Source organism: Hyla sarda, chromosome 7 (genome assembly GCF_029499605.1).
Source record: "Hyla sarda isolate aHylSar1 chromosome 7, aHylSar1.hap1, whole genome shotgun sequence".
Classification (NCBI taxonomy): domain Eukaryota; kingdom Metazoa; phylum Chordata; class Amphibia; order Anura; family Hylidae; genus Hyla; species Hyla sarda.
In genome coordinates this window covers 211,101,417-211,123,732 of record NC_079195.1, presented here as the reverse complement: position 1 = coordinate 211,123,732, position 22,316 = coordinate 211,101,417, and the positions used below count along the sequence as shown (strand labels likewise).

General features: G+C 45.9%; 1 protein-coding gene across 7 annotated transcripts in view; it reads right to left on the bottom strand.

Moving 5' to 3' along the window:
* The window catches only part of TTLL7 (tubulin tyrosine ligase like 7), a 245,761-nt gene that overhangs the window by 204,060 nt on the left and 19,385 nt on the right, over positions 1–22,316 (bottom strand). The window contains exon 1 of one of the 7 annotated variants that reach the window (XM_056532565.1): positions 19,164–19,337. The exons of 3 other annotated variants lie outside the window; for them this stretch is intronic. The gene's annotated coding sequence lies outside the window, so the exon portion shown is untranslated. 3 more of the 7 variants (XM_056532562.1, XM_056532561.1, XM_056532563.1) reach the window with 3 other exon arrangements.

The following is a 22,316-nucleotide window of genomic DNA, read 5'->3' as shown; positions in this document are numbered from 1 at the left end:
ATCGTATCCCCTATCCAAAGGAGAGGAGATAAGATGTCTGAACGCGGGGGTCTGAAGGGATCTCTGGGCCGGCATCGGCAGTGTCAGGAACCCAGAAGCTTGGAGCTACCGTGTTTGTGACGTCATGCCACGCCCCCTCCATTCATGTCTATGGGAGGGGGCGTGATGGCTACTACGTAGCCATCACGCCTCCTCCCATAGACATGAATGGAGGGGGCATGGCGGCTGTAGTTGCCAGTCATCCGGCGCGATGCGGAGTTTGCTCTGTGCACAGATGAACGGGGTGTCGCCACGTAGATCGCAGGGGACCCCATGGCAGGACCCCCACGATTTCGCCTGAGTACCGCTTTAAAAAACGTAACCCTTATCAACAGGAAAGTGAATTGCAGTTGTTCCGACCACTTTAACTTTATGCAATATCAAAAATGGGTACCCGAGTAAATAAAGCAGCGAGTCACTCATATGCACCCCTTCTCCATTCATTGTCTATAGACTTGACGAACATAGCCAATTGCTGTACTTGGCTGTTTCCATCATCCCAATAGACAAGGGGGGAGATTTATCAAAACCTGTCTAGTGGAGAAGATGCCGAGTTGCCCATAGCAACCAATCAGATGGCTTCTTTCATTTTTTTGAAAAGGCCTCTGAAAAATGAAAGTAGTAATCTGATTGGTTGCTATGGGCAACTCAGCATCTTCTCCACTAGACAGGTTTTGATAAATCTCCCACAATGAATGGAGAAAAGGGCAAATGCGCGGCCCTTCGCTCCATTCCAAAACGAGACTCAGGCTCCCTCCAGATATGACACTTATTCTCTATCCTGTGGAGAGGAGATAAAGTGTTTTAAACTAGGATACCCCTTTAATACGGAACTCAACAAAATAATTTATGTATTTGTATTTCTTGGTAAATAAATGGGAATAAAACAAGCCAAATAAGGGAAACCTTGGATCCTGACATCATGTGGACATCATTGTGACATGTACCTAAACACTGTACAGACCACATCCCCCCCCCCCCTTCAAAAGAGTAGATTCCCGAATGGCATTATTGGCCCGTTTTCAGCAGGATAAGACCCTGGCCACAGTACACCTTCGGAGATTTTGTGGAGTCCATTGGTATTAATTGTTATAGTGTATGTCTTATAGCGGGTGGTTTTCGGACAACCAAGGGTAACTGCTTTCTTTGGACTACAAAGGATATGGTAGATGTGCTATTTAGATCCAGAGTACTTCAAACTTCAATACTGGTCCAAATGAACCAAATGTATTGTATGTGTAAAAAAATCCCAAAGACAGAGGCCTAACTGCAGAGGGTGCAGAGGTTGTATTTGCAAGTCCTTTTCCTCTTGGGTCATGATAGCCCCTCTACCACATAGAAGACATAATGGTTGGTGGGCAGTGATAGAGATTTTGCTTCAGGGTTCAAGAGCTTTAACTTACACCTGTAGCCAAATGTGATGATGCCATTTTGTTTTTTCCAAAAGAACATTGAGAAGTGAAATTAGGGAAAACCTATGACACTACTAAACAACATAAGTGTATCGATCCGCTAGACATAAATGCACCCCATACCTTTTTGCACCCCATAAATGCACCTCATACCTCTTTGTACCCTATAAATGCACCCCATACCTCTATGCACCCCATACCGCTTTGCACTCCATAAATGCTCCCCACACCTCTTTGTACCCGATAAATGCTCACCATCCCTTTTGTATGCCATAAATGCACCCATTCCTTTTTTTGCACACAATAAATGCCCCCATACCTCTTTGCATGCCATAAAGCACCCCTTACCTTTTTGCATATCCTAAATGCACCCCATACCTCTTCTGCATGCCATAAATCCACACTATACCTTTGTACCCCATAAATACACCCTATACCTCTTTGCACCCTATAAATGCTCTCCATCCCTCTTTGAACCCCATAAATTATCCCCATACTCCTTTAATGCCATAACATTTTGAATCTGCCCACGAAATGGCTGCCCCATATACTCTGCCCACATACCTACTACATGCATCACTCCATCCCTCCTAGAGTCTTCTCCATGCCGAAAGGACATCATGTAAAGACAGAATGAACAGTAATGAACTGGAGAAAACATCATTGATTCGCTCTTTGTAAGGGCTGAAATGCCTTCCGGAAGAATTACACTTCCTCTTCCATTCCTATTAAATCAATGATACCTTAAAGCGACATAGATGCTTTTCTGATACTTCTCAACCACCGTAAAACTTCCTCCCTAATTGACATGTCTTGGCCATAAATACCGGAAAGTCACTAGTTCGCTGCCCTTTATCCCATTGGATGTAGCAGGACTGCAGTGCAGCACAACCATCAATGTACCAGTAGGTTATGTAAGAGTATAACAAAAGCTAAATCTATCTGGAATGGACTGGATAATAATCTATCAATAATGGATGGATACACGGTAGTACCTGCAGCCAAAGGTTTATTTCTGACCTGGCACTGGTACTTTATGTCATGAATATGTTAACATGGTGCCATATGCAACGCAAACAGTTGTTCTATTGAAGTGAATCAAGACAAGTTGTAATACCAAACACTACATGAGGACAGGGGTGGCATTGTTTTTGGATGAAATCAGCTCTGTTTTTAATCCTGAAGAGCCCCTTTAAGTATATGTCAGTACTTTACACCACTCAGCTTTCCCTCAACCCTGTGCAGTCTCCCTGTCCCACAGTATGATGTAGTCCCCACCATGCTTTACTGTAGGGATGGTATTGGGCAGGTATTGGGCAGGTGATGGGCAGTGCCTGGTTTCCTCCAGACATGATGTTTAGAGACCATCCTCCACCTCATCAGGGTCATGCCCAGGTGTTGTAGGGAGGTCATACGGGCACGTGGAGGCCACACACACTACTGAGCCTCATTATGACTTGTTTTAAGGACATTACATAAAGTTGGATCAGCCTGTAGTGGGGTTTTCCACTGTGATTTTGAGAGTGACTCCCTATCCAGACCTCCATGGGTTGATAAATTTGATTTCCATTGATAATTTTTGTGTGATTTTGTTGTCAGCGCATTCAACTATGTAAAGATGAAAGAATTTCATACGATTAGTTCATTCATTCAGATCTAGGATGTTATCTTAGAGTTCCCTTTATTTTTTTGAGCAGTGTATTTCTCACAGTGTGATAGTCCTTTAGGTGCTTTTTTGTAAACTCAAGGCGGCTTTTATGTGCCTTTTATTGAGGAGAGGCTTCTTTCTGGTCACTCTGCCATAAAGTCCATATTGTGGAGGCCTCAGAGATGGTTCTGGACCTTCTGGAGGTTTCTCCCATCTGCACATAGGATATTTGAAGCTCAGACAGAGTGCCCATTGGGTTCTTGGTCTCCTCTCTTACCAAGACCCTTCTCCCCTGATTACTTAGTTTGGTGGGGCGGCAGCTCTAGGAAGATTACCAGTTGTTCCAAACTTTTTACATTCCAGAATTATGGAGGCCACTGTGCTCTTGGGAACATTCGATGGAGCAGAAATGTTTTTGTACTTTTCTGCAGATCTGTGGGTCCACACAAACCTGTCTCTGAGCTCTACAATCAGTTCTTTCCACCTCATGGCTTGGTTTTGCACTGATCTTTCTTGTCAACAAGACCTTCTATGGGTCTCAATATATGTTTTTCCAAATCCTGTCCAATTAGCTGAATTTACCACAGGTGACTCCAATCAAGGTGGAGAAACATCTCAAAGGTGATCAAGAAGAATGGGAGGAGCCAAAGCTAAATTTCAAGTGTCATAGTAAAGGGTCTGAATAACTTTGTTGATGCAAAATGTTAGTTTTCTAATAAATTTGCATTATTTTAGTTTTTTTGATAAATTTGCCAAAATTTGTAAAACTCTATATTCACATTCTCGTTAATGGGTATCGAGTGCAGAATTATGGGGGAGATGTGTGTCTGAGATAGGGACAGTGACTTTGTACAGTGCAGCAGAATATGAAGGCGCTATATAAGACATAGGAGAAACATGATTAGGAAAGGTGAATCATATGCATATCTTGTCCCTCAAAGGACTTGTAGAATCTGATTCTGAGGGTTCGTCTCTTGTAATCCATCCAAGGTCATGTATTTATTAAAATGCCCTTGTGGCCGGCTTATGTAGGGCAGACCAGTCGACTATCGCTGCTCGGAATTAATCAGCATAAATCCTGCATCCTGCATCATACAGCGCTGCGTGATAAACAAATGTACACCGGCGATGTATACGAAGGGTTAAATTAAACGGCCCAGTTGGCCAATGACTTCCCTTCTTTATTTTCACGTAATGTATATTGATTTCTTAAATTGTTTGTTTGTTTCTTAAATTGCTGCTATTTGAATACTGACAACAGACTACACCCATTAACAGTGCCAGCAGAGTGCCCACCATACATACTGACAACAGACTACACCCATAAACAGTGCCAGCAGAGTGCCCACCATATATACTGACAGACTACCCCCATAAACAGTGCCAGCAGAGTGCCCACCATACACTGACAACAGACTACACCCATTAACAGTGCCAGCAGAGTGCCCACCATACATACTGACAACAGACTACACCCATAAACAGTGCCAGCAGAGTGCCCACCATATATACTGACAGACTACCCCCATAAACAGTGCCAGCAGAGTGCCCACCATACACTGACAACAGACTACACCCATAAACAGTGCCAGCAGAGTGCCCACCATACATACTGACAACAGACTACACCCATAAACAGTGTCAGCAGAGTGCCCACCATACATACTGACAACAGACTACTACCATATACAGTGCCAGCAGAGTGCCCACCATACATACTGACAACAGACTACACCCATAAACAGTGCCAGCAGGGTGCCCACCATATATACTGACAACAGACTACACCCATAAACAGTGCCAGCAGGGTGCCCACCATATATACTGACAACAGACTACACCCATAAACAGTGCCAGCAGAGTGCCCACCATACATACTGACAACAGACTACACCCATAAACAGTGTCAGCAGAGTGCCCACCATACATACTGACAACAGACTACACCCATAAACAGTGTCAGCAGAGTGCCCACCATACATACTGACAACAGACTACACCCATAAACAGTGCCAGCAGAGTGCCCACCATACATACTGACAACAGACTACACCCATAAACAGTGCCAGCAGAGTGCCCACCATATATACTGACAACAGACTACACCCATAAACAGTGCCAGCAGAGTGCCCACCATACATACTGACAACAGACTACACCCATAAACCGTGCCAGCAGAGTGCCCACCATATATACTGACAACAGACTACACCCATAAACCGTGCCAGCAGAGTGCCCACCATACATACTGACAACAGACTACACCCATAAACCGTGCCAGCAGAGTGCCCACCATACATACTGACAACAGACTACTACCATAAACAGTGCCAGCAGAGTGCCCACCATACATACTGACAACAGACTACACCCATAAACAGTGCCAGCAGAGTGCCCACCATATATACTGACAACAGACTACACCCATAAACAGTGTCAGCAGAGTGCCCACCATACATACTGACAACAGACTACACCCATAAACAGTGCCAGCAGAGTGCCCACCATACATACTGACAACAGACTACTACCATAAACAGTGCCAGCAGAGTGCCCACCATACATACTGACAACAGACTACACCCATAAACAGTGCCAGCAGAGTGCCCACCATACATACTGACAACAGACTACTACCATAAACAGTGCCAGCAGAGTGCCCACCATACATACTGACAACAGACTACTACCATAAACAGTGCCAGCAGAGTGCCCACCATACATACTGACAACAGACTACACCCATAAACAGTGCCAGCAGAGTGCCCACCATATATACTGACAACAGACTACACCCATAAACAGTGTCAGCAGAGTGCCCACCATACATACTGACAACAGACTACACCCATAAACAGTGCCAGCAGAGTGCCCACCATACATACTGACAACAGACTACTACCATAAACAGTGCCAGCAGAGTGCCCACCATACATACTGACAACAGACTACACCCATAAACAGTGCCAGCAGAGTGCCCACCATACATACTGACAACAGACTACTACCATAAACAGTGCCAGCAGAGTGCCCACCATACATACTGACAACAGACTACTACCATAAACAGTGCCAGCAGAGTGCCCACCATACATACTGACAACAGACTACCATAAACAGTGCTCGCAGAGTGCCCACCATACATACTGACAACAGACTACCCCATAAACAGTGCCTGCATAGTGCCCACCATACATACTGACAACAGACTACCCCCATAAACAGTGCCAGCAGAGTGCCCACCATACATACTGAAAACAGACTACACCCATAAACCGTGCCAGCAGAGTGCCCACCATACATACTGACAACAGACTACACCCATAAACAGTGCCAGCAGAGTGCCCACCATACATACTGACAACAGACTACTACCATAAACAGTGCCAGCAGAGTGCCCACCATACATACTGACAACAGACTACCCCCATAAACAGTGCCAGCAGAGTGCCCACCATACATACTGACAACAGACTACCCCCATAAACAGTGCCAGCAGAGTGCCCACCATACATACTGACAACAGACTACCCCCATAAACAGTGCCAGCAGAGTGCCCACCATAAACAGTTCAAGCAGACTCCCCCTTGTAACATGTTCCAACCAAATACCTCCAATAAATAATGATGACAGCAAAGTCCCATTACATAATGCAATCAGAGTCCCTCCATAAACAGTTTTGGCATACTGCCTCTCCTAAACTTTGCCAGCATATTATCCCTCCATACACTGTGCCAGCATAATAACTCTTCATACACTGTGCAAAAACATTGCCACTCTAAACACTGGGACAGCAAAGTGACTTTTCATAAAAAGTGTCGTACAGTGCCTCTATATAAACTGTGCCACATATTGCCCCTACATAAATAGTGCCGTACGCAAGTGCCTCTATATAAACTGTGCCACATATTGCCCCTACATAAATAGTGCCGTACAGTGCCTCTATATAAGCTGTGCCACATATTGCCCCTACATAAATAGTGCCGTACAGTGCCTCTATATAAGCTGTGCCACATATTGCCCCTACATAAATAGTGTCGTACAGTGCCTCTATATAAACTGTGCCACATATTGCCCATACATAAATAGTGCCGTACAGTGCCTCTATATAAGCTGTGCCACATATTGCCCCTACATAAAAGTGCCATACAGTGCCTCTATATAAACTGTGCCACATATTGCCCCTACATAAATAGTGCCGTACAGTGCCTCTATATAAGCTGTGTCACATATTGCCCCTACATAAATAGTGCCGTACAGTGCCTCTATATAAGCTGTGCCACATATTGCCCCTACATAAATAGTGCCGTACAGTGCCTCTATATAAGCTGTGCCACATATTGCCCCTACATAAAAGTGCTGTACAGTGCCTCTATATAAACAGTGCCACATATTGCCCCTACATAAATAGTGCCGTACAGTGCCTCTATATAAACTGTGTCACATATTGCCCCTACATAAAAAGTGTCGTACAGTGCCTCTATATAAACAATGCCACATATTGTCCCTACATAAATAGTGTCGTACAGTGCCTCTATATAAGCTGTGCCACATATTGCCCCTACATAAAAGTGCCGTACAGTGCCTCTATATAAACAGTGCCACATATTGCCCCTACATAAATAGTGCCGTACAGTGCCTCTATATAAACAGTGCCACATATTGCCCCTACATACATAGTGCCGTACAGTGCCTCTATATAAACTGTGCCACATATTGCCCCAACATAAATAGTGCCGTACAGTGCCTCTATATAAGCTGTGCCACATATTGCCCCTACATACATAGTGCCGTACAGTGCCTCTATATAAACTGTGCCACATATTGCCCCTACATAAAAAGTGTCGTACAGTGCCTCTATATAAACTGTGCCACATATTGCCCCTACATAAATAGTGCCGTACAGTGCTTCTATATAAACTGTGCCACATATTACCCCTACATAAATAGTGCCGTAAAGTGCCTCCATATAAACAATGCCACATATTGCCCCTACATAAAAAGTGTCGTACAGTGCCTCTATATAAACTGTGCCACATATTGCCCCTACATAAATAGTGCCGTACAGTGCCTCTTTATAAGCTGTGCCACATATTGCCCCTACATAAAAGTGCCGTACAGTGCCTCTATATAAACAGTGCCACATATTGCCCCTACATAAATAGTGCCGTACAGTGCCTCTATATAAACTGTGTCACATATTGCCCCTACATAAAAAGTGTCGTACAGTGCCTCTATATAAACAGTGCCACATATTGTCCCTACATAAATAGTGCCGTACAGTGCCTCTATATAAGCTGTGCCACATATTGCCCCTACATAAATAGTGCCGTACAGTGCCTCTATATAAGCTGTGCCACATATTGCCCCTACATAAAAGTGCCGTACAGTGCCTCTATATAAACAGTGCCACATATTGCCCCTACATAAATAGTGCCGTACAGTGCCTCTATATAAACAGTGCCACATATTGCCCCTACATACATAGTGCCGTACAGTGCCTCTATATAAACTGTGCCACATATTGCCCCAACATAAATAGTGCCGTACAGTGCCTCTATATAAGCTGTGCCACATATTGCCCCTACATACATAGTGTCGTACAGTGCCTCTATATAAACTGTGCCACATATTGCCCCTACATAAATAGTGCCGTACAGTGCCTCTATATAAACTGTGCCACATATTACCCCTACATAAATAGTGCCGTAAAGTGCCTCTATATAAACAATGCCACATATTGCCCCTACATAAAAAGTGTCGTACAGTGCCTCTATATAAACTGTGCCACATATTGCCCCTACATAAATAGTGCCGTACAGTGCCTCTATATAAGCTGTGCCACATATTGCCCCTACATAAAAGTGCCGTACAGTGCCTCTATATAAACAGTGCCACATATTGCCCCTACATAAATAGTGCCGTACAGTGCCTCTATATAAACTGTGTCACATATTGCCCCTACATAAAAAGTGTCGTACAGTGCCTCTATATAAACAGTGCCACATATTGTCCCTACATAAATAGTGCCGTACAGTGCCTCTATATAAGCTGTGCCACATATTGCCCCTACATAAATAGTGCCGTACAGTGCCTCTATATAAGCTGTGCCACATATTGCCCCTACATAAAAGTGCCGTACAGTGCCTCTATATAAACAGTGCCACATATTGCCCCTACATAAATAGTGCCGTACAGTGCCTCTATATAAACAGTGCCACATATTGCCCCTACATACATAGTGCCGTACAGTGCCTCTATATAAACTGTGCCACATATTGCCCCAACATAAATAGTGCCGTACAGTGCCTCTATATAAGCTGTGCCACATATTGCCCCTACATACATAGTGCCGTACAGTGCCTCTATATAAACTGTGCCACATATTGCCCCTACATAAAAAGTGTCGTACAGTGCCTCTATATAAACTGTGCCACATATTGCCCCTACATAAATAGTGCCGTACAGTGCCTCTATATAAACTGTGCCACATATTACCCCTACATAAATAGTGCCGTAAAGTGCCTCTATATAAACAATGCCACATATTGCCCCTACATAAAAAGTGTCGTACAGTGCCTCTATATAAACTGTGCCACATATTGCCCCTACATAAATAGTGCCGTACAGTGCCTCTATATAAACAGTGCCACATATTGCCCCTACATAAAAAGTGTCGTACAGTGCCTCTATATAAACTGTGCCACATATTGCCCCTACATAAATAGTGCCGTACAGTGCCTCTATATAAACTGTGCCACATATTGCCCCTACATAAAAAGTGTCGTACAGTGTCTCTATATAAACAGTGCCACACAGTACCTCTTCAAAAACTGTACAACACAATGCCCCTCCATAAATTGAGCAACACAGTGCCTATCCATAAACTGTGCACCATAATGCCCCTACATAAACTGTGCTACATACTGCTCCTCTATATATTGAGCTATATAGTGCCCCTTTACAAACATATTGCCGCCCCCATAAACTGTGCTAGCATACTGCTCCTCCATAAACTGCACATAGTGCCCCCATAAACTGTGACATGTAGCGCCCCTTCACATACTGTGCCACATTGTTCCCCATCATAAACTGTACTGCATAATGCTCCTTCATAAACTGCGCTTCATAGTGCCCCTCCATAAACAGTGCCACATACCGCTCCACTATAAACTGTGCCACATACCACTCCTCCATAAACTGTGTCCCATAGTGCTCCTCCATAAACTGTGCCACATAGTGCTCCTCAATAAACTGTGCCACATACCACTCCTCCATATACTGTGCCACATAGTGCTCCTCCATATACTGTGCCACATAGTGCTCCTCTATATACTGTATCTGTTAGGATTCAGCAGGCTGGAGGTGGATCTTCTGTGTCAGAGAGGGATTGGCGTGGACCGTGTCGGCGGACCGGTTCTAAGTTGCTACTGGTATTCACCAGAGCCCGCCGCAAAGCGGGATGGTCTTGCAGCGGCGGTAGCAACCAGGTTGTATCCACCGGCAACAGCTCAACCGCTCTGACTGCTGAGATAGGCGCGGTACAAGGGATTAGGCAAGAGCAAGGTCGGACGTAGCAGAAGGTCAGGGCAGGCAGCAAGGATCGTAGTCAGGGGCAACAGCAAGAGGTCAGGAACACAGTAAAGGCAAACACAGAAATAGCTTTCTCAAGGCACAATGGCAACAAGATCCGGCAAGGGAGTGCAGGGGAAGTGAGGTTAAATAGACAGGGAGCAGGTGGAGGCTAATTAGACAGATTGGGCCAGGCACCAATCATTGGTGCACTGGCCCTTTAAACCTTAGAGAGCTGGCGCGCGCGCACCCTAGGGAGCGGAGCCGCGCACGCCAGGAGGAGACAGCTGGGGACCGGGACAGGTGAGAGACTTGGGATGTGATTCGCGAGCGGGCGCGTCCCGCTATGCGAGTCGCATGCCCGCCGGCAGTGTCAGTGCAGCGCTCCCGGTCAGCGGGTCTGACTGGGGCGCTGCAGAGAGAGGAACGCCGCGAGCGCTCCGGGGAGGAGCAGGGACCCGGAGCGCTCGGCGTAACAGTACCCCCCCCCCCCCCCCCCCCCCCTTGGGTCTCCCACCTCTTTTTGGAACCTGGAAATTTGTGAATTAGGTCCTTGTCGAGAATGTTATCCTCGGGTTCCCATGACCTCTCGTCAGGACCGCAATTCTCCCAATCTACAAGAATTTTTTTTTTTACCTCTGAGCGTCTTAGATGCGAGAATTTCTTTAACCGAGAAGACATCTGAGGACCCGGAGACAGGAGTAGGAGCAACAACCTTGGGAGAGAAGCGGTTAAGGATAAGCGGTTTAAGGAGAGAGACATGAAAAGCGTTAGGAATACGGAGAGAAGGGGGAAGAAGGAGTTTGTAGGAAACAGGATTGATTTGGCACTTGATTTTAAAGGGTCCAAGATAACGTGGTCCCAGTTTAAAACTGGGGACACGGAAGCAGATATACTTGGCGGAGAGCCACACTTTGTCTCCAGGAACAAAGACAGGAGGAGTTCTTCTTTTTTTGTCGGCATGCTTCTTCATCCGGGATGAGGCCTGTATGAGGGATTTTTGAGTCTCTTTATAAGATGGTGGAGAAGTCCCGGGAAACCTCATCAACAGCGGGCAAACCAGAACGCGTGGGAGTGGGGGGAAGAGGGTGAAGCTTGGCACGGGGCAGAGTGTTACCAGGACGGGGGCTATGAGGAGGAGACACAGCATAGTCCTGATAGGCCTTGGGGAGACCAGGTAAAGGAGGAGACACTGGGGTTTGACTGACGGGACTGGGAGCAGACGTGAGGCATTTTTTGTGGCAAGAAGCACCCCAGCTCTTGATCTCCCCGGTGGTCCAGTCAAGGGTAGGAGAGTGGCGTTGGAGCCATGGCAGACCGAGGAGGACTTAAGAGGTGCAGTTGGGCAAAACAAAAAGTTCAATTTTTTCGAGATGCCGTCCAATGCTCATGAGCAGGGGTTCTGTGCGGTAACGCACAGTGCAGTCCAATATTACTCCGTTGATCGAGGAAATGTAGAGCGGCTTGACGAGACGGGTCACTGGGATGTTGAACTTATTAACAAAAGAGGCCAAAATAAAATTTCCCACAGAACCAAAGTCCAAGAAGGCCACAGATGAGAAGGAGGAGTTGGCAGAAGGAGAAATCCGTACGGGCACAGTGAGACATGGAGAAGCAGACTTTGTACCAAGAGACGCCACACCCACGTGAGCTGGGTGCGTGCGTGCGTTTCCCAGACGCGGAGGACGAATAGGGCAATCCACCAAGAAATGTTCAGTACTAGCGCAGTACAGACATACATTTTTATCTCTGCGGCGAGTCCTCTCTTCATGGGTCAGGCGAGACCGATCCACTTGCATAGCCTCCTTGGCGGGAGGCACAGGGGTAGATTGCAAAGGATACTGTGAGAGAGGTGCCCAGAGCGGTGTGGCCCATGACAGGACCTTCCCAGACAGGAGACCACGGCAGAGTCTAGAGTCCCCAACAAATTTGTCCGGCAGGGACAAGCGGAGGTTAGGAGCGGCCGCTCGCTGCGGAGGAGGTGCAGGAGCCGGCGGAGGAGATGGTTGCTGCTGTAGCAGCTGCTGTAGCTGTGACTGAAGTTGCTGTAGCATAGTAGTCAAGTGCGACAGCTGGTGACCTTGTTGGGCGATCAGTCGGGATTGCTGGGCGACCACCGTGGATATGTCAGCGAGACTTGGCAGCGGCACCTCAGCGGGATCCATGGCCGGATCTACTATTAGGATTCGGCAGGCTGGAGGTCGATCCTCTGTGTCAGAGAGGGATTGGCGTGGACCGTGCCGGCGGACCGGTTCTAAGTTGCTACTGTGTCCCATAGTGCTCCTCCATATACTGTGTCCCATAGTGCTCCTCCATATACTGTGTCCCATAGTGCTCCTCCATATACTGTGTCCCATAGTGCTCCTCCATATACTGTCCCATAGTGCTCCTCTATATACTGTGTTCCATAGTGCTCCTCCATATACTGTGTCCCATAGTGCTCCTCCATATACTGTGTCCCATAGTGCTCCTCCATATACTGTGTTCCATAGTGCTCCTCCATATACTGTCCCATAGTGCTCCTCTATATACTGTGTTCCATAGTGCTCCTCCATATACTGTGTCCCATAGTGCTCCTCCATATACTGTGTCCCATAGTGCTCCTCCATATACTGTGTCCCATAGTGCTCCTCCATATAGTGTGTCCCATAGTGCTCCTCCATATACGGTGTCCCATAGTGCTCCTCCATATACTGTGTCCCATAGTGCTCCTCCATATACTGTGTCCCATAGTGCTCCTCCATATACTGTGTCCCATAGTGCTCCTCCATATACTGTGTCCCATAGTGCTCCTCCATATACTGTGTCCCATAGTGCTCCTCCATATACTGTGTCCCATAGTGCTCCTCCATATACTGTCCCATAGTGCTCCTCTATATACTGTGTTCCATAGTGCTCCTCCATATACTGTTTTCCATAGTGCTCCTCCATCTACTGTGTCCCATAGTGCTCCTCCATATACTGTGTCCCATAGTGCTCCTCTATATACTGTGTTCCATAGTGCTCCTCCATATACTGTGTCCCATAGTGCTCCTCCATATACTGTGTCCCATAGTGCTCCTCCATATACTGTGTCCCATAGTGCTCCTCTATGTAGCGTGTCCTATAGTGCTCCTCTATATACTGTGTTCCATTGTGCTCCTCCATATACTGTGTCCCATAGTGCTCCTCCATATACTGTGTCCCATAGTGCTCCTCCATATACTGTGTCCCATAGTGTTCCTCCATATACTGTGTCCCATAGTGCTCCTCCATATACTGTGTCCCATAGTGCTCCTCCATATACTGTGTCCCATAGTGCTCCTACATATACTGTGTCCCATAGTGCTCCTCCATATACTGTGTCCTATAGTGCTCCTCTATATACTGTGTTCCATAGTGCTCCTCCATATACGGTGTTCTATAGTGCTCCTCCATATACGGTGTCCTATAGTGCTCCTCCATATACTGTGTCCCATAATGCTCCTCCATATAGTGTGTCCCATAGTGCTCCTCCATATACTGTGTCCCATAGTGCTCCTCCATATAGTGTGTCCCATAGTGCTCCTCCATATACTGTGTCCCATAATGCTCCTCCATATAGTGTGTCCCATAGTGCTCCTCCATATACTGTGTCCCATAACCCCATAGTGCCGCTTCACATACTGTGCCACATATTGCCCCACCATAAACTTTTGCCAGGTGTGCACTAAACTGTGCCACACAGTGCTCCTCCATAAACTGTGCCTCATAGAGCTCCTCCATATACTGTGCCCCATTGTGCTCCTCCATAAACTGTGCCTCATAGAGCTCCTCCATATACTGTGCCCCATTGTGCTCCTCCATAAACTGTGCCACATAGTGCCCCCATAAACTGTGCCAGCATAGCGCCCTTTCAAAAATTGTGCCACATATTGCCCCAGCATAAAATGCTCCAAAATGTGCCCCTCCATATACTGAGCTGCTCCTCCATACCCTGTGCAGCATAATTCCTACAGCTCGCACTGTTTCGGGAGGGCTATGTGTCCCCTTGGGGAAGGTCAAATGAATGGGGCCAAGCTGCAATACCACACACAGCCAACATAAAGGAGAGGCACTGTTTTCAGGACATTTGGAGCCTTTTTATTCTAATTCTACACAAAGCCTTGAAATGACTACACGATCAGATCTCTATCGGACAGCGTATCCATCTATGTCTGGCTCGGATTCTCAGGCGTTCACTTCTTTCTTTACAGCAGACGTGTCCTTTTATAAGACTCCGATCTCCTCCGGCGTCTTGTCAGCCACAATACTGGTTATCGCAGATAAGTGACACAGCGTGACATCAGCCGCTGCTGGAGCCCGGGGAGGAGGTCATGTGATCGCGGCGTTCTCCGAAAGCTGTCGCTGATTACTATGAGCACTGGCACTGAACGCTCCTTTGTCTCTGGGTATTGTTATTTGTGAGGACCTCTCCGCCTGCTCTTCTCATCCACACATCACTGCCAATTAGAGGACAAACACATTTACACAATTATCCGAGGGGAAAGAGAGACGTTCTGCCACGTCAGCTTCATGCGCCAAAACACGACAACACTATACATGAGTGCTTTCCAATAAGTGTGCCTCCAGCTGTTGCAAAACTATAACTCCCAGCATGTTCGGACAGCTGAAGGCTCCATAAGGAGAGTATAAATAGAATTGACAGCAGTGTGCCTCCAGCTGTTGCAAAACTACAACTACTAGAATACTTGGACAGCCTTTCAGTGTAGACTAGCTGCTATGATGTCTTCTATACACTGCACAGACAGGAGAGGGGATCCTGCTCCTCTATATCTCTATGACACACCCCTAGAAGCAGGAGACTGGCTGTTATGATGTCCCACATACACTGAACACACTGAGGAGGAGGTCCTGCTCCTCTATATCTCTATAACACACCCCTAGAAGCAGGAAACTGGCTGTTATGATGTCCCACATACACTGAACACACTGAGGAGGAGATCCTTCTCCTCTATATCTCTATAACACACCCCTAGAAGCAGGAGACTAGCTGTTATGATGTCCCACATACACTGAACACACTGAGGAGGAGATCCTTCTCCTCTATATCTCTATAACACACTCCTAGAAGCAGGAGACTGGCTGTTATGATGTCCCACATACACTGTACACACTGAGGAGGAGGTCCTGCTCCTCTATATCTCTATAACACACTCCTAGAAGCAAGAGACTGGCTGTTATGATGTCCCACATACACTGTACACACTGAGGAGAAGATCCTGCTCCCCTATAACATTATAGCATACAGCAAGAAGCAGGAGACTAGCTGCTATGATGTCTCCCATACACTGTACACACAGAGGAGGAGATCCTGCTCCCCTATACTACTACAGCGTACAGTAAGAAGCAGGAGACTAGCTGCTATGATGTCTCCTATACACTGTATACAGAGAGGAGGAGATCCTGCTCCCGTATACCACTACAGCGTACAGTAAGAAGCAGGAGACTAGCTGCTATGATGTCTCCTATACACTGCAAACAGAAGAAAGGATCCTGCTCCCCTGTATCTCTATAGCACACCCACAGAAGCAGTAGAACAGCTGCTATGATATCGCCATACACTGCACACACAGAAGATGGGATCCTGCTCTCCTATATCTTTATAACAAGCCTTCAGAAGCAGGAGACTAGCTGCAATGATGTCTCCTATACACTGTATACAGAGAGGAGGAGATCCTGCTCCTGTATACCACTACAGCGTACAGTAAGAAGCAGGATACTAGCTGCAATGATGTCTCCTATACACTGTATACAGAGAGGAGGAGATCCTGCTTCCCTATACTACTACAGCGTACAGTAAGAAGCAGGAGACTAGCTGCTATGATGTCTCCTATACACTGTACACACAGAGGAGGAGATCCTGCTCCCCTATACTACTACAGCGTACAGTAAGAAGCAGGAGACTAGCTGCTATGATGTCTCCTATACACTGTATACAGAAGAGGGTATCCTGCTCCCCTATATCTCTACAGCATACCTTTAGAAGCAGAAGCCTAGCACTGAAGCCTCGTTCACATGGAGTTTCTTTCTAGCAGATTCCAATACAGATTCCACATCAGAATCCACATGAAAAATGTGGGAAATCCAAGTTCCATTGTTGTCAATAGGAATTTCTGCCATAGTTCAAATGATGCTTTTTTTTTTTAAATTGCAGATTTGAAGTTTTTCTGAAGGGAAGGCCTGTTGACCATGCAAAGTGTAGAGGGAACCTTAAAGAAGTACTCCGGTGGAAAAAAAATTATTCAAATCAACTGGTGCCAAATGTTAAAAAAATTGTAAATTACTGTTATTTAAAAATCTTAATCCTTCCAGTACTTATCAGCTGTTGCATGCTTCTGAGGAAGTTGTATAGTTATTTTCTGTCTGACCCAGAGCTCTCTGCTGACACCTCTGTCCACGTAAGGAACTGTCTAGTGTAGGAGCAAATCCCCATAGAAACTTCTCCTGCTCTGGACAGTTCCTGACATGGACAGAGATGTCAGCAGACAGCACTGTGGTCAGACTGGAAAGAACAACACAACTTCCTCTGGAGCATACAGCAGCTGAAAAGTACTGGAAGGATTCAGATTTTTAAATAGAAGTAATTTACAAATCTGAATAACTTTGGCACCAGTTGATTTAAAAAAAAAAAAAAAAATTCCCACTGGACTGGTACCCCTTTAACAGATTTTCAAGCTCTGGTCAAACACAACTTTCACTTTACCCTCCTGTAAAATGCTGTTTATGTGTCAGGAGCACAGGTGTGATCTGCAGGGAGTCATTTCACAAATTCCCATAAGGAGATGATTTAATATCTCACAAAAATAGACGAACGGCTTGCGGTCAAGACAGGGAGCACATATAGGGGTGAGGTGGCACCTGGGCACTGGCATCTGAAGATATCCATAGGCCACATAGGACATCGGTACTATAATAGGCACAGGGTAGGTTGGAGGCCTAGTGGCAACTTTGGCATTGGGGCCCAGGAACTTAAAGGGGTATTCCGGGCAAAAACATTTTATCCCCTATCCAAAGAACAGGGGATAAGATGTCTGATCATGGGGGGCCCGCTGCTGGGGACCCCCCGCGATCTACCTGCAGCACCCGCATTCTATGCGGGGACTGCGTCTCTAGTTTCGGAAACCTCTGGGTTTCCGAGACTGGGGACGTGACATCACGTCCCCTCCATTCATGTCTATGGGCCGTCATGCCCCCTCCCATAGACATGAATGGAGGTGGCGTGACATCACTTCCCCAGTCCCGGAAACCCGGAGGTTTCTGAAACTAGAGACACAGTCCCCGCATAGAATGCGGGTGCTGCATGGAGATCGCGGGGGGTCCCCGTCCTTCTGCTTGCGTCTCCTTTAAAGAACATTTATACATAATCCTCTTTTATTGTTACCATACCCCAGAGACCTTTCACCGGATTTTCCCGCCGTTGTATTGTGCTGGAGGTGCGGACATGTGACAGGCTACCTTGTGCATGTTTTTGGGGGAAATGTGGAGAAATAGGTCCATATTGGGAACCATTAAATGGCTTATTTAGAGAGGTGCTCAATATTACCGTCCCTCTAGGTGCCCTGACATGACCTTTCCAAGATGTCTGCCAGGCTGATACCTTTCAACTGCATCCAAGTGTCTGACAGTGTCATGGTAAAAGTCATATCTTCCTCCCTAAAGCTCTCATTCTGGATTTCAGACATTGGGTGCATGGAATGGCTTACGACCAGCGGGAATGATCCTGTTGACCGGTTCCACGCCATATGGGCCCCATGGGATTCCTACCTGGAAAGATCTCATGAGTTGTTGGGCCGACAGTTGGACTCACTACTGGGCGAGGTTTCAGACAAGACGACTCAGCTTTTTTTTTTTTTTTTTGTTACTCTCCTTTCTTTTTTTCTTTTGGTCTAATAACTAAGGTTTCCCTTTAAATTGGCATTGTCAGGTACAATGGCCCTGATTTACTAAGAGTGTTGTGTAGGTTTCTTTGTGGGTTTTAATTCCCTACAATTTATTTTCCACGATATTTACTAAGGTTTCCCTACATTTTCCACTTTCCCTGCACTTTCCTTTTTTTTTTACACATGCTCTGATCTGTCGGGTTTTCCTCATCTCAAATCCACCACATTTTATGTGGAAACCTTAGTAAATATGTCAAAATGTCTGGAACACGCCCCTTTTCTTCGACCACGCCCCCTTTCCCTAGCGGCAACCCCCCTTTTCCAGGTTTTCTTTGCAAAATGGAGAGTTAGTTGGGTGTTTTTTCTATTCTGGCGCAAATTCTGGCGCAGACAGAATATCTGGCGCAATGCGACAGATTCTGGCGCACAACCCGACAAAACATGTTGGGTTTGCAATAGTAAATGAGGGCTAATAACTTTTGAAATGTTATAAAGTCATGCAAAAACAATGAGAACATTGTCAGCATTTCAAACTAAAAAGCCAGTCAAAAAAGTGGCCACTAGGGGTCTCCTGCCTCCTGGGACACATACCAGTCCAGCAGTGTCCAGTGGTCATCAACACATCATGGACACCATCATTGACAGGGCTGCAGGCAGGTCCAGGGCTGCTGTGCTTGCTCCCGGCCCTCAGTGATTCAGAGCAGAGTGAGGGAGGGGGTGGAGTCTTCACAGTGAGCAGAAGAGAGGGACACGCCCCATGCCTCTGCGTGGACAGAAACCTCTACTGAGCAACCTCTACTGAGAAGTAAATAAAGGTAAGTCTGAGAGAAATATAGGTCATAGACACATAAAAATTAGATGTACATGATCAGGATGAGGTACTGAGCAACATATAACAGTTTTTTTTTTGGGGGGGGGGGGGGATCAGACAGGTACGCGAAAACAAGACAATGAAAAAGAACGTCAAGACGGCATTGTGTTTCATAAATCCCTATTGAGTAACATCTGGCCGCACCAGAAAAATGCTGTGTGGCGGTTGTGGCGTTTTTTGGGGGCGTTTTTGCAGAAAAAAAAGCCAAGTGGAAACATAGCCTTAGGGTACGTTCACACGGGCAGATTTAATTGCGGGTTTTCCGCTGGGTATTAGAAAGGGGGCGGGGTCTTCTCGGCCGTCCGCAGCGTTTACGCTGCTGAACATCCGCCGCAAGGGTTAAGAAGAGGAATTTTCAAATTGCATTTTCTGCTTTCTTTTTTTTATTTTTTATTTGTATATTATATTTTAGATCTACACAGGAATTGAGCGTCAAGCTATCAGGTTTTCTGGATTACTGGATGACGAATTAAAGGACTTTTCTTTTTTTCACAGTGAAAAGAATACACAGAATGAATTGCAGAATCGTACATTGTACAATCGTACAATGAATCGTACATTTACAACTCTTTCATTTCCCCCTTTACGCTGGGAACCGAAGATTAGGAATCCTGTTTGAGACTGCAAATAGGTCAGAAAATCCATTAGTCTGGCATCGTGCTAATCCTGCGGATGCCACAATATTATACAGTAGTCATAATAATGGAGTTGTCTCTTCCGAACAATGCTTCTCTAAGGATCGGCTGTAGCAACGCTCAGATCATTTATATGAAGACCCCCATTAAACCAGAGCAGACGAGGAAAGACTACAACTCCCAGCATGCCCGGCAATTATACCGCCCAGCGTTAGCTACGTCTCTGTGAGGAACAGGTGGAAAAGCAGCTCTGGACTTGACCGTACACATTAGATCAATATTTCTCAACCAGGGTGCCTCCAGTTGATTTTTAAAAAAAAATGTTTTCCAGTGGAGTACCCATTTAACCCTTATCGGCATCGAACGTAAATGTACGTCTAGGTGCCCTGGTACTTAAAGGGGTACTCCGGAGGAAAGCATTTCCACAGCGTAGGTGGGAGGCCTAGTGACAAATTTTGCATTGGGGTCCAGGAACTTAAAAGGTGTCCCTGTCCTTCTGCTTGTGTCTCCTTTAAGGGGGAACTCCGGTGGGGAAAAAAAATGTTTAAATCAACTGGTGCCAGAAAGTTAAACAGATTTGTTAATTGCTTCTATTAAGAAATCTTTACCCTTCCAGTACTTTTAAGCAGCTGTATGCTACAGAGGAAATTCTTTTCTTTATGAATTTCTTTTTTGTCTTGTCCACAGTGCTCTCTGCTGACACCTCTGTCCATTTTAGGAACTGTCCAGAGCAGGAAAGGTTTGCTATGGGGATTTGCTCCTACTCTGGACAGTTCCTGACATGGACAGAGGTGTCAGCAGAGAGCACTGTGGTCAGACAGAAAGGAAATTCAAAAAGAAAAGAACTTCCTATGGAACATACAGCAGCTCATAAGTACTGGAAGGGTTAAGATTTTTAAAGAGAAGTCATTTACAAATTTGTTTAACTTTCTGGTACCAGTTGATTTAAAAAAAAATGTTTTCCAGTGGAGTACCCCTTTAAGGACATGTGTACACAGGCACATTTCATGCGAAAGTACAATGTTGAGCCCCCAAGGACAGCATGGGGGGGGGGGTCAGCACTGAAAGGCCTTGAGTCCAATGAAAGCTTTAGCATGTAAGCGATCCAAGAAGAAGTCACATGTCACTTCTTTTCTGCACGGTTCCCTGTCTCTCATTAAAGGAGATCTCCGTTATCTAAAAACGTATCCCCTATCCTTAGGATAGGGGATAAGTGTCAGATCACAGGGACCCCCGCGATCTCCCTTACAAGGTCCCTTACAATAGGATAGCCGTAGAGCTGAACTCGGTAATCTCCAGTCTCCCATAGATCTGCATTGAGAGGGCTTGTCGGGCGGCGCTTTGCGCAGTGGTCAACACGCGCCAATTCGACAGAGAGCCAGGGCCCCATACAGGAGATCTGGTATGCTGTTTGCAAAACTACAACTCCCAACTCCGGGTATGCTGGGAGTTGTAGTTGTGCACCAGCTGGAGGCACCATGGTTGGTAAACACTAATTTAGTAGGTAAGGGGTCGATTCGTTTTCCACATAGGGCCATGTAGGACTGAACAGCATTTTGGTTAAAACAAGCATTTTCTGTTTACTTTACCGTAGTTACCTTTCTCTAATATTAAGTATGAAAAGATAGAAAAAAGTTGGGAAGGGGGGGGCATATACTTTTTTTTCCCCAGCAACATATGTTAAAACTAAATTTAACCATCTAAGGCCATTTGCCTTCGTCTTCACTCGCTGCGGTTAAGGTTCACATCACGCCAAGGTGAAAAGTTTGTATTCAACCGCGATGACCAATTAGCTTAGAGTTTTTATCTATTTAGTGCAAATTTGTTGCCATGGTTTCAGCTACGCTAGAGCATAATCCCATGAGTAAAGGGAAATGAAAGCCCTTGGAATTCTGGGTAGTGACAACCATTAATAGCCTTTCGCTTTGCCTTATAACAGGGGGAGGAAATAGGTTTTCTTATGCTCCATAAAATCCGCAGAGACGAACCACTCCTAGTTGCGCCTTATGGATAAATACAGCCGCAAAGTACTGACTGAAATGCTGGCGTGTAGGAAAGGGGCCAGAGGTTAGGCCCAAACATGGCGTTTTTGCTGCAGATTTTAGTCATTCAATTTCCGTGCCAAAAATCGGCAGCATTTACGGTAGCGGCGAAGTAGATGAGATTTTAAAAAAATATTAAATTAGTTAATTAATTACGGCAAATAAATCTTAGGCTATGTTCACACGGCGGAAATTG